Genomic DNA, 12,103 nt, shown 5'->3' with positions numbered 1-12,103 from the left:
CTCAAGTCATTCTCCTTAAGTAAAATTAAATTGCTTTGCTAAATTAAAACTTATTTACTGGTCTACTTAAAAACTATAGGAAGTAAAAGCAAACAAACAAACAAAAAATCGATAGGAAGGTTCCGATGTGTGATTTTCACACAGTTGGTAAATAGCATCATTGTAAAAATTCTGGCCTACTAGAAGTTGAGTTCAAATGAAAGATGAAATGAAGTAAATAACACTGAGAACACAGTAAAGTGCCACTGTTTTTTGACTTCTACTGATTTCAGCATCCAAAGTGAGACAACATCAGAATTTTTGGCACAGATAAATGACCTAGGAATATATTATCAAAGCACTGAAATATGAAAGATGCAGCAAAAAGCTCAACATACGGGAATTTAAAATGATCTAGGGTAGTATTCCTATGAACTGTAACATAAAAAGAAATGCTTTATGTGTTTTGCATGTACGTATCAGAAAGTATGATTTATGCTTCATATTCACATAGGGAATTCTGTTGTTGTAGGCAAACTGCCCAACCGCTAAGTATGGACTTGTTGGTCATTGTCTTTTTTTCAGTTACATAACCTCCTGTTACAACTGAATGAGCAAACCAAGATAAATCCCACTTTCAAGCAGGACCAAACAAAGAAGTCTTTCTAGAAGATCAAACACTTCTCATCAATCTGGCAGAGGGACCTTCTTACTAAGAAACCACCCCTACTGGCTGAGGAACAGACTGTACAGGGACTCTCAAGGTAGCCAAACACACATTCCACACCCCCAAACACCTTGTGCTCACCTTTTCCAACAGAGTAACAGCCCTCATTTAAATCTTACCAGTTTGTCACAAGGATTCCCTGAGGGCAGATGAATGAAAACATGCAAACTCGAGGCCTCACCTTGTGTGAGCTGGGACTGTTGTGGTACAGCGGCTGTGCATGGTGCTGGCTGCTACTCTGAGCTCCTGCGTCCTGGACAGGGTTACCAGGCTGGGATTTCCCCGGCCTAGCAATTGTTAAATCCACCCTCTCGCCACTAGCCTGGAGAAAACACACATATATAATCACCAGTCATTAATGATGCTTCTCACTTAAAAAAATTATAGGGAGGGTCATTTTCAATGCACTTATCATCGCTGTATCAGAGCCTCACCTGAGTGGGGACTGCAGGCCCCTGCTGGGGGTGGGGCAGACGAGGGAGTTCATTTCAGGAGCTAATACTTTAAAACTTCTGCAGGTAAAAGAGCCACACACAGACCTCTTGGGTAAACCTTCCCTAATCCTGGAAATACCAAGGGTGTAAGCAAAGAAAGCCTGGGTTCTGATCTCCCCATGATTTCTTGAAGGGTAACTGTCTTTTTATACTTCCCTCCCCTGCAAAACTGGCCTTGGACTGAGAGAAAGAGAGCAAAGAAGATAAAAGGACGAACGGATTCTAAACTGGATTACAATCCTTTGTGATTTCTGAAATAAATTCCAAGATGGCTACTTTGAGAGTGATAATCAATGAAACTACGTGTAGCTCTGTTTCCACACACTACAGCTTCGAATCGAAAATAGGGATCAGCTTAAACAGTCCTGAAAAGAATGATAACAAAGGTCCTGTAAAACAGGATTAGTATTTATATACATCACAAATTGTGTGCCTATATATGCCATATGTGCACTCACACATAAATGTAATTTTAGAGGTGATGACAACCACGTTGAATTTAGAGGTCCATTATCTGTATTTATAGATCTAGATCTGAAACACAGATTCACATTTATTATACTTTTTAAAGCTATTTTAGCTTTGCTTTTAACGTACAGGCCTGGTCTACTTGATGCTGATTCTTGGTCATGACTACAACTTTCCAAGTTTACTATCATTTCTATGGGAAAATTTGACAGCCTGCTTTCAAGAAGCTGTGGTGGAAAGTAGAGCACTCCTCCCCCATGACTGCAGTCAAGTTGGAAAAGGAGTGAAAACCATAATTTTAAAAAAATGATTTTATTTATTTATTTGAGAGCGAAAGCGAGAGAGCAAGGTGGAGGGGCAAAGGAAGAGGGAGAAGCCGACTCCTCGCAGAGCAGAGAGCCCAATGTAGGATCTGAGCCGAAGGCAGATGCTGAACCACGGAGCCACCCAGGTGCCTGAGTGATAACCAATTTTAAGGCCCTATTAAAGTCACTTACTTATTCAAGTATTTCATTAAACTAGTTTCAGACAATTCTTCCAATAACTGAAAGAATAACACTCCTCATGTGGCCAGAGTCTGGGGATTTGATCTAACAGGCAAATTCCAAATAGAACGCTTACAATCCAGATATTTGAGATTCTGACACTTCCCAGTATTAGATCACACGGTGTGAAGGGTGAGAAACCCCTGTGATCTCATTTCAATATTAAGAATTGTTTGCTTTACTGCCTAACCCTCCCCACTACCAAATACTCTATAACCAGTAATTCAGCTTTATGGGAAGACCCCTGCTCATGCAAACCTATTAACAAACAAATCCCTGATCTTTTTTGATTTCTTAAAAGACAAAATTCTGGCTGTGTGATGGAAGTGGACATATAAGCTTTAAACGATGGGCCAACATTTGGGTTTAGGCCAACTGCCTATCTAACTCTTCAGGGTTTCAAGCACAACAAAAGAATTCTGTTAAAGTCAAGATTTTAAAAATGCAGGATGCCTAAATGACAATACCTGTATTTCATAAAATAGTGGCATGCCCTTTTGATGGGAGTATATACTGGTATGATCTTTCTAGAGGGAAGTTAAGCAAAATGTCTTAAACTTGAAAACAAAACATTAAAAAGTCTGTTGACAGGGGAGTGTTTACGTAAGTTTTAGCACAACACGCCTACTATACAGCTATATCATGGTGCATCTATTTTCAGGGTAAGAAGGCCACAACATACAGCTGACGTAAAGAAAGGGTGGCAAACTCAGAATTTGTAAGCTGACTGCATGTCTAAGTACCTACGTAAATAGGAACCTATTTATTTGTAGGCATATACAGAAAAATGACAATGTTCTTCAAAACTTTAATGTCACTATCTTATGGACTTTAGACTGACTGTGATTTTGATTTCCTTCTTCATTTTCTGTATTTTGTCTTCCTTAGTCTCCTTTTCAGACATGGAATACATGTTATTCTCAGAATCCAAAACATTAAGATGTTTTCCACAAAGAAACAACTTGAGAAATATATTTGGTATCATATATATGTATCTGTATTCAATTTTTTTCAATCTCAAGTCTGGGACAAGAGACCAACTCCTGAATCTCCCTCCTAATGCAAGACGGCTACCGGGTGTGTGTGTTCCCAAAATTATAATGAACCAAACATTTGTGAAATGGAGTAATGAAATGGGATTTAAATTTGGGTTTTCTTACACAGTACTTAAATCTTCATTGTTAATTCTGTTTACTATACACATTTCCCAGTGACTATCAACCTACTTTAATTCCTGATGCTCGATTATGTTTACTGCTTGGTTTCCTCTATGTCAGAGTGTTTTCTTGTGCTTACTAAAAACAAAATAAAACATAACTAAATAAAACACCATACACATCTTTGTTTCACCCCTATCATTGTAGGAGATACCCATATCATTAAATGCTCTGGTAGGTTATAGAACCGGAAGGTCTGGCCTGGATTATTTTCTACTTTTTCTATCTTATTTTTTAAAAAAATTTATAAAGCTGTTTTCTTTTTTTAAAGATTTTATTTATTATGTATTTATTTATTTATTTGACAGAGAGCAAGAGAAGGAACACAAGCAGAGGGAGTGGGAGAGGGAGAAGCAGATTCCTGGCTGAGCAGAGAGCCCCGATGTGAAACTGGATGCCAGCACCCTGGGATCATGCCTGACCGAAGGCAGATGCTTAATGACTGAGCCACCCAGGTGCCCCTCTACTTTACCTACTTTAATGTTCTTATTGAAATTTTTTTTTCTCTAATAATAACCATCTTTACTTCACAGGGATACTGTAAGAACACAAGTTATGATGTGTTTGAAATGCTCTGAATGCTTTATAAAAAGGGCACTACAGAGATAATGAGTTCTTCTCAATAAAAATTGATTTTCCCCACTTGTATGGAGGTGAAGCGGAGAGTGAACGTTACAAGAGCAGGGAAGTCACAACTTTGGAACCACAGCTCCTTCAAGCTTTTCTTGTCTCACCTGTTAAATGTGGACATAAATGTGTTTTTTATGTGTGGGCTTAGGTGGAGCCCATGGAGCAAATGAAAAACCCATGTGCAAAAATAGAGCCTTCACTCTATAAAGAGCAAGGCTAAATGTTCACAGGGATACAGTTTTCCGGACAGGATTTTATCTGTAATGATAAAATCATCTCTTGTGCATTTTGAAGGATTTGGGGAGCCGTGTTTGATTTCCCCCATGAAATATCAAATATCCCTCAGGTTCTCATGTTACGAAAACATCGACATAAAGGCTGAGCACGTGGAATGAATATCCGCGTGTACCTGAATGATCTGGGCGGCAAGCTCAGGGGTTCCGAGCTTCAGGTCGTGTCCATTGATGGCGAGCACTCGGTCGTTGCTGCTCAGCCTTCCATCCTGTGCAGCCAGCCAGGCCCTCTTCCAACAGATCAAGGATAAAAACACCTGGTTCACCGGTCCTTTGAATGGGTTTAATGCCAAGTTGTTCACCAGAGTCCTGTTTGTGAAAGACTACGTGGAAGACCTCTTCCCGGGGAGAGCTACTGTCGGGGTGGCTGTAGGTCCGGCCCCCAAAGCACCGCTCTCCAGCACGCTTAGGTGCAGCGTGGAACAGGGCTGGGAAAGGGCGGCTCTGGCATAGTTGTGAGACACATTGTTGGTGTTACAGTTGTTGACCTGGAAGAAAAGAATTATGACTGAGGTGGGACAATCTTTTATCCTCTCAACTGGTAAACATTTATACGCCATTTCCAAAAGAAACGGACTTTGGAAAATGACATACAGTCATTATTTACAAAGAAAAGCCCTCTGAAGATGTTTTAAAATGCACAGTTCCTAAGCTTCACTCACAATGACTAGCACGAAGTAGAGAATGGCAGTTAGGATCTCAGGCTTCAGCGAGGGTGCTGAATCAGAGTCCCTGGTCCTGCCAGTAGTGGGATGTCTGAGGGTGTCCCCTGAGTGGTGAGATGGGTTTACTCTCCGCTTCAAGGGACCAGGAGGAAAATGCAGAGACAGCAGCAGCATGTGGCAAGTGCCAACAAAATACTAGTTCTAGTGGAACAGAAACTGAAGTTCTACTGGATTGATGTGGCTTTTCCAAATGAAAAACACCTACCCTGGAAAAAATACACCGAGTTTTAATCTAAGAAAAGGGACAGATTCTAGATACACAACCTGATCTCAGTTCAGTCATTTTTACTTTAAAGAAAAGCAGGTAATTACAGTTTCACTCTGTTTAGCACTCAAGTGTAACATCTATCTAATACAACAAGCTTAACTCAGTACTCACAGAACATTTATTTACTAAACCTTATGGCCCTGAAAGGAATATAGTGACTGATCCTGGGACAGGAACAGGACTAAGAAAATACACCCAGCTTCAGTTATTCACCTAGTCAGAGGAAGAGGTTGGTGCAACTCTGAGTGTTTATCACAATTAGAATTCCTCTCCTCATCTGCCTGCACCAACAGCAAGCAGGAAATCGACATTCTCTTGGATGTGTTATGTGGCACAGGCTCTGGGTTAGGTGCTTGTGATTACCCAAAGCCTTCAATCTTTTTCACGTGAGTCTATCTTAAGGAAAGTCTTCCCCCTTCCTACTCATCTCGGGATGACAGTTTTGAGCACCACTAACTTGAATTTTATTGATTTGGGCCTGTGGACATCTTTTAAAATTCAGGCATCAAATGCCATAGATCTCACACATAAACTTGCTCTTCGCCCAATTTTGCAACATCTGTGCATTTGGTTGCCATCCAGATCCTTGATGAAAAAGTTGAGTAACATAGGGTCAAGAATAGAACTTTAAGGCAGCTTCTAAAAAACCAGCCTGACGTGGATTTGTTAGTCAAAACTCATCATTTCTGGTTATTCAGCTAAAAAGCCACTTATCTCTAGGTTCTTATTTTTCCGTCTTTGATTCACATCTATCACAAATGACTTTACAAACATCTGGCTGGAATCCAGCGCTAGCCACGTGCGAGTATGTAGCCTCACACCATTTTTGTGACGTGGGTTGTGGAATATCCTACAATCGGAGATTTTCCCTTCACAAAAGTGTGGTTGCCAGTGAAACACAGAGAAAGCAGAAACCAAATAAAATACTGTTGCTAGATGTTGTAGAAATAGCACCAACAGAGTAAACTTTACCACATCTTTAGCTAATTATCTTTTGGACCAATGCAGTCAAGACATGACTGCAATTATTTTCCTCAAAAACCAAAAGTGATGGGACACCTAGGTGGCTCAGTTGGTTAAGCAGCTGCCTTCGGCTCAGGTCATGATCCCAGCATCCTGGGATCGAGTCCCGCATCGGGCTCCTTTCTCGGCAGGGAACCTGCTTCTCCCTCGGCCTCTGCCGGCCACTCTGTCTGCCTGTGCTTGCTCTCTCTCCCTGTGTAAGCTGCAAAAAAGGGCAATCTGGTTCTTTTTGTCTTGGCCACAAAGGTGTCAAAAGGTCAAAACCAGCTACAAGAGTTCCTCCACGGAGAATCAGTTTAGGAGCTGGGGTAGAAGGAATACAGCATAAGGTGTCCAGAGAGCTGTGCCAACCTCATGCAACCAGAATACTACTAATATCGTAAAAGGACAGCAAACACAGGAATGCGGTAAATAGCTAGCTATGGTAGGATCAGAAACTGGATTTTACATAAGCTGGATTAGTTATGTTTCCTGTATTCTCCTATTGCCTCTTTGGATTTAGTCAAGAACAAAACACTGCAAGTTCAGTCTGTGTCAGCCAGGCCAAGTGCAATGAAGGAGGGGTTTTGGGCCCAAGTGTCGAAGTGGAAATCACAAACTACAAGAGGCAGAATACAGATGGGTGTGGAAACCAAAGCCAGGAACCCCCAGTGGAAAGGTCAATCCTTGCTGCTCTTGGAGCCTAGTTTGTCTGTCTTCCCCTCTGGACATTTCTCTTGAAGAACTAAAAATCCTAGAGGTTCTAAGTTTGGTTTTAATGAAGAAGACAGCTATTCCCAACAGGATATCATAACCAAATCCACTCTTTTATTGACTCAGCAAGTTTGTCCTGGGTATCGACTCCAGGCACAGCTCTGTGAGAAGCCTGTCCCATAGTATGTAATAATGGCGGCTGCCATCCCCAAAGGAAGACACTGCATTTGAATAACTCTCTGTGACCAATTATGCATTAAGTGGTGAAGAGAAGGAATGTCTTCAGCACTTAGTGTGAGAAGAGGTCTGAATGGGTGAAAATGGCAGGGCAGGGCTTTCTGGATGAAGGTGGGGAAGCTGTAGCACAATGGGGACAGGCTGGAACATGGAGGGAAGCAAGGAGACTGCTATGTCTGGCTTTTCTGCTACATTATACATTCTATGAGGGCAGGGGTTGCTTTTTGCTCTTAATTATACCCTCAGCTCTGACCACCATGCCTATGATGTTTCAGTAATACACCGATGGCTACAGCTGAAAGAAAAAGCAAGGGTGAAGGCTGAGGGGACAGGTTGTGTAAGAGTTCAAAGAGGACCTGGACTATTAGATTAATCAGTATGGACTTGATTCTCTGGTCCAATCTATCAGGAAAAGCAGAGTCACAGGTGAATTAACCGGACAATGTCGTACCGGATTTCAGAGCAGAGTAGGGAGGCAGGGGTTTTGATTCTCCTGGGTTAGACGTGAAGCAGTGAGGGCACAGACCAGAGAGATGGCAGGGAAAAGAGAAGGGGTGAATACCAACAGACCGTGGGGAAGGACCCAGCAGTGAAATCGAGGAGGCAAGAGTCCTTGAGCTTGGGTTCCTAGAAGACATCTTTTCTCATTCATGCCTATTTCTTCTCTCCTAAATATCCATTCTTTTAGCTTCAAGTACCACATACACTTGTATGGGTCATATATCCAGGTCAATTTTCACATACACTCTAGAATTCACATGAACAGTAGAATTCTGGCCATCTCATGCTCATCAGTATGCCCTCACACACAACATCATCTTGCCCGAAGCAAGTTCATTTGTTGGAGTAGCTCATTCTTTTTAAAGAGAAGAGGGAGAGGGTAGCACCAAGGATTAGTGCAGAGTCAGGCTGTTTGTGGATGAGAGTGCGTTTGAGAGCCAACAAGAGGTGGTCATGATTTCCGAATTCTATCTTAAATTCAATGCTGTAAGTTTTAAGTAACTTGTGCTGTGTGACCTGTCTTTTCTAGATTATAGAAATCCGTGTAGAGAAGGATGAATCAGACAACGAAGGTAACTGATGGATGGTACCCTGGGACTAGGGATAGAGCCAATGGGACAAGAGAATTTAGCAGTGAAGGTGGCCCCGAAATAGACAACCGTGGAGACCAAGCCAGGAGGAATCCAGCTGGCCTGGAGAGCCACACACTGAGGCACATGCGGGATCAAATTTAAGATGGGGGTAAAAATACATTCCATGAGTTTGGGGGAAATCAGAGAAATTACAGATAAATTCTGATCTGTTTAGCACTAAAAAAAAAAAACAGTAAAACTTACCTTTTTAGAAGTCAGATTCCACAGTACCCTAATTTCCTAAGTTTTCAATTGATGAATAAGAGCAACAAAAGAGGCAAGTTAACAAAATCATTTAAAAAATTGATACCTGAAGAATTGGGTCTCCAGCAAGAAGTCTTCCATCTTTGGCGATCACCCCATGCCGACAGACTTCCTGGATAACAAGGTTGATCAGTGGCCTTTCATTGCCGCCCACAATGCTAATTCCTAGCTGAATATAAGGATCAGACCGGTGAATTTCAATTGTAGTAATTATAATTATGCCTTCCGGAAAACTAACCGGCTGCTGCATAGCTGCCAAGTTAAAAACGAGACGGAGAAAAACAGGTGGAAAGAAAAATGTTTTCTATTTTGATTATCTTCACGTAAGTAAGTTATCGTCTATCATTAGTGATGACCTTATGTTAATAGATGATTCATAACAAAGCAATACCACGGGATAAGAAAAACAGAATGACCAAAACACCAATAGGTAAGATTAGCAAAACACTTCCTCTTTGAAAGGTGATCAGTAAATAATCAACAAATAACTACTATGCATCAGATCACTAGGGACCACACAGTGATCTGATAAAGAAATATACAGAAAATATCATCTTGTCCTAATTGATCAGATTGACAAAATATCAATATACAAAATATCATCTTGTCAGTTGACCCATGAAACAGCTGTAAACAGTGCAAGGCAGTACATATGAAATAAAAAAGACAAACTCTGTGACATACAATCACCGTAGTGGTTGACAAAATAACCACATTAAGCAAGAAGAGGAGGGTCTTGATCTGAGCAGTAGGAGATAGAAGAATTGTTATAGCCAAGGCTGGGAAAACTGGGATTTGTAGAAAAATTGGAATTTTCATAAGAGATAAACCTATTTAAAAGTAAGACAAAGGGCCAACTACTAAGATATGCCCAAGATCTAGGACTAGAGGTTTTCTGCCTGTTTCCTGGTGGGTCATGTAGACAGATCAGTGGCTGCTACCAGAGGACAGCAATAGTCAGACACATGGCCTTGGGAGTCAGATACATACCTAGCCATTTCGTGGCTCTCAGACTTTGACCAATGACTCCCTGACTAAGTTTCCTCATCATTAAAAAAAAGCCAGTATTGGTACAAGCATTTAATAAGTTAATATATGTAAAGTGCTTGGCACAGTGCTGACACAGAACAAGCACGGAGGCTGAGGTATTTTTTTGTTCTTCTTGATGCTGTGGATTTCTTAGTCAAGAAGCAATAGGCATCAAAACAAACAAACAAAAGAAGCCTGCTGATGACCAGTGAATTTGTGGACTACAACAGAAGAGGGGGAGGGGGAAGGATAAGCCTCAAGGTAAGACTCCCTTTCTGTTTCTAACCGGCAAACTGTTAGACTTGTACACTTAAAAGGTGAATATGTGATATGTGAAGCATATCTCAGTAAAATTATTTGTTGAAGAGGAAAAACAACAACAACAACAACAACACCCCATGTAGGGAAAGTAATAGGCAGTACTGAGAAGAAAGGAAATATCTGATTTGAAAACAGATGAAAAGCAAAAGCAAGGTGAAGAGCACATACTGTCAGTGGCCGTGTTCTCCTCGAAGGTGGGGTTGTCCAGGCCAGGCTCCTCAGGCCACGGGGGCAGAGACGCTGATATCAAGCTGCGCTCAGCAGGTGCTGTGCCTGTCCCTGAACAGTCCGTTTCGAGGGATAAAGTACCTGGAAGATCTATTACAGTGGTTCCATTTTCATTCTCAATCTCTGTCTGAGCTTTATCAGTTTTCCTCCTTTCTAGGGCAAGTCTCCGATGAAAAGCTCCAGGACATCTAGAGAGAGAGCATTAGGGGGTTCCCAGATGATTTGAAAGGAAAAATGATAGACAGCTTGTGCCCCAACAACAGAATAGCCACTGCTTCAATGCCAAACTCACCTAGAGGTAATCCACAAGTGGTATGTAATCTGATTTTAACCTCTGCTCAAACTAAATTCCTACCACACTGTGTAGCAAACTTAAAACAGGCGTTGGCACAAATAGTGGCTTCGTGCATGTCTCAAAAAATACTTCAATAAAAACCTGTATTCAGATACATACTAGTTCCAGAAATACACCAGCACAGTTGACGGTATACTGCAAATACTATTCTGAGATCCTGATTGCATAACCCCCTTTTCACAGGGATGGCTTAACTCCTTAACAGGAGTGGAAACAGCAGTCTTCTTCCACAATGTGCTCCTGCATCCAGACTTGGACCCTGAGTGACACTGTTCCTTTCCAATCTCAGGGCCAAGGGTACACATTCATGTATTAGTGAGAAGCAATACATCTGAGGCTCTGCCACTTGCAGAAAAGCAGAGCAAAGGCTCAAGAGGCTGCGTATGGTGGGTGGCGGTCTTATGTCTAGGACTGCAGACTTCATTCAATGATAGTGTGTTTTAAAATCTCAAATTTCATGAAAAATCAAGTATAGGATAAATTTATTGAAAACTGGAAGCTATCCCTTAGCTGTAAAAGTAATGAATTTCCCCTCACAAACTAAAGATAAGTTGTGGGTTTCAAGTTCTTGAAAAAGATTGCTATGGAATTTCTTTATCCAGCTTTTTCTCATTCCCGGTTTCCTCATCACCTTATTAAGAAAGAGGACAAAGGATTTCCCTTCTGCACTGTTGTGCTGCACTCCAGGAAATGTTCCTGCAAGGACCTGACAAGTAACGTGGAATACTGTATCACTGAGAAAAATTATTTTTGTCAAGTAAGTAGATTGCATGAGAAATGCATTTTAAAACTATTTCATTCAATAAAAAAATGGTGACAAAAAGTGGATCATAAAACAATACTTGAGACTAAAACTATAGGGAAAGATTCAATTCTCCAAATGCATATCACACACTGGTATCCATGTGCGTAACAGCCAGTCTTCGATGGAGAAACAGACTAGGAACAGGAAGTGGGAAGGAAACATAAGCAGAATGTGCACAGCTGAGAAAGAGCCTAGCTAACAACTAAAAAATCCTACAAACTAAGTAACTGTAAAGCCCCTCTTATCTGATGCAAGAATAAATTGTTTTTTCTTTTCTTTTCTTTTTTTTTTTTTTTGTTTTGTCAGAGAGAGTGAGCACAGGCAGAGACAGAAAGAGAAGCAGGCCTCCTGCTGAGCAAGGAGCCCGATGTGGGACTCGATCCCAGGACTCTGGGATCATGACCCGAGTGGAAGGCAGCCTCTTAACCAACTGAGCCACCCAGGTGTCCCCAAGAATAAATTTAAAACTGGAACCCTGAAGTTGTTAGAGAGGTAAAGAACCAGGTATACTTACATCCCAATGGGACAGCAAATTGCTAAGAGGGACTAAAGACAAGTATTTTGTGTGATATCACAGAGAACTATGGAAGAACGCATTCATCTAGCACTCAGGAAGGTTACAGAAGACTACGCAACACCCACCTTTAAACAGATGGGGAGCTGGGCACA

The 12,103-nt window shown here is 41.3% G+C and overlaps 1 long non-coding RNA gene and 1 pseudogene across 2 annotated transcripts in view; both read right to left on the bottom strand.

Moving 5' to 3' along the window:
- Nucleotides 1–295: 295 nt before the first annotated feature.
- LOC309858169 (ligand of Numb protein X 2-like) overlaps nucleotides 296–12,103 on the bottom strand; it is a 59,135-nt pseudogene continuing 47,327 nt past the window's right edge. The window contains exon 5 of the transcript in view: nucleotides 296–1,028. The product of the transcript in view is annotated as a ligand of Numb protein X 2-like (transcript). The remainder of the gene's footprint in view (nucleotides 1,029–12,103) is intronic.
- LOC309858174 lies at nucleotides 3,686–8,937 on the bottom strand. The gene is made up of 2 exons (XR_014308077.1): nucleotides 8,743–8,937; nucleotides 3,686–4,841 (listed from the first exon to the last, which is right to left on the bottom strand). It is a non-coding gene; the product is annotated as an uncharacterized lncRNA (long non-coding RNA).

Source organism: Mustela nivalis (genome assembly GCF_964662115.1).
Source record: "Mustela nivalis genome assembly, contig: HAP1_SCAFFOLD_1969, whole genome shotgun sequence".
Taxonomy (NCBI): Eukaryota; Metazoa; Chordata; class Mammalia; order Carnivora; family Mustelidae; genus Mustela; species Mustela nivalis.
This window is presented reverse-complemented; position numbering and strand designations above follow the sequence as displayed.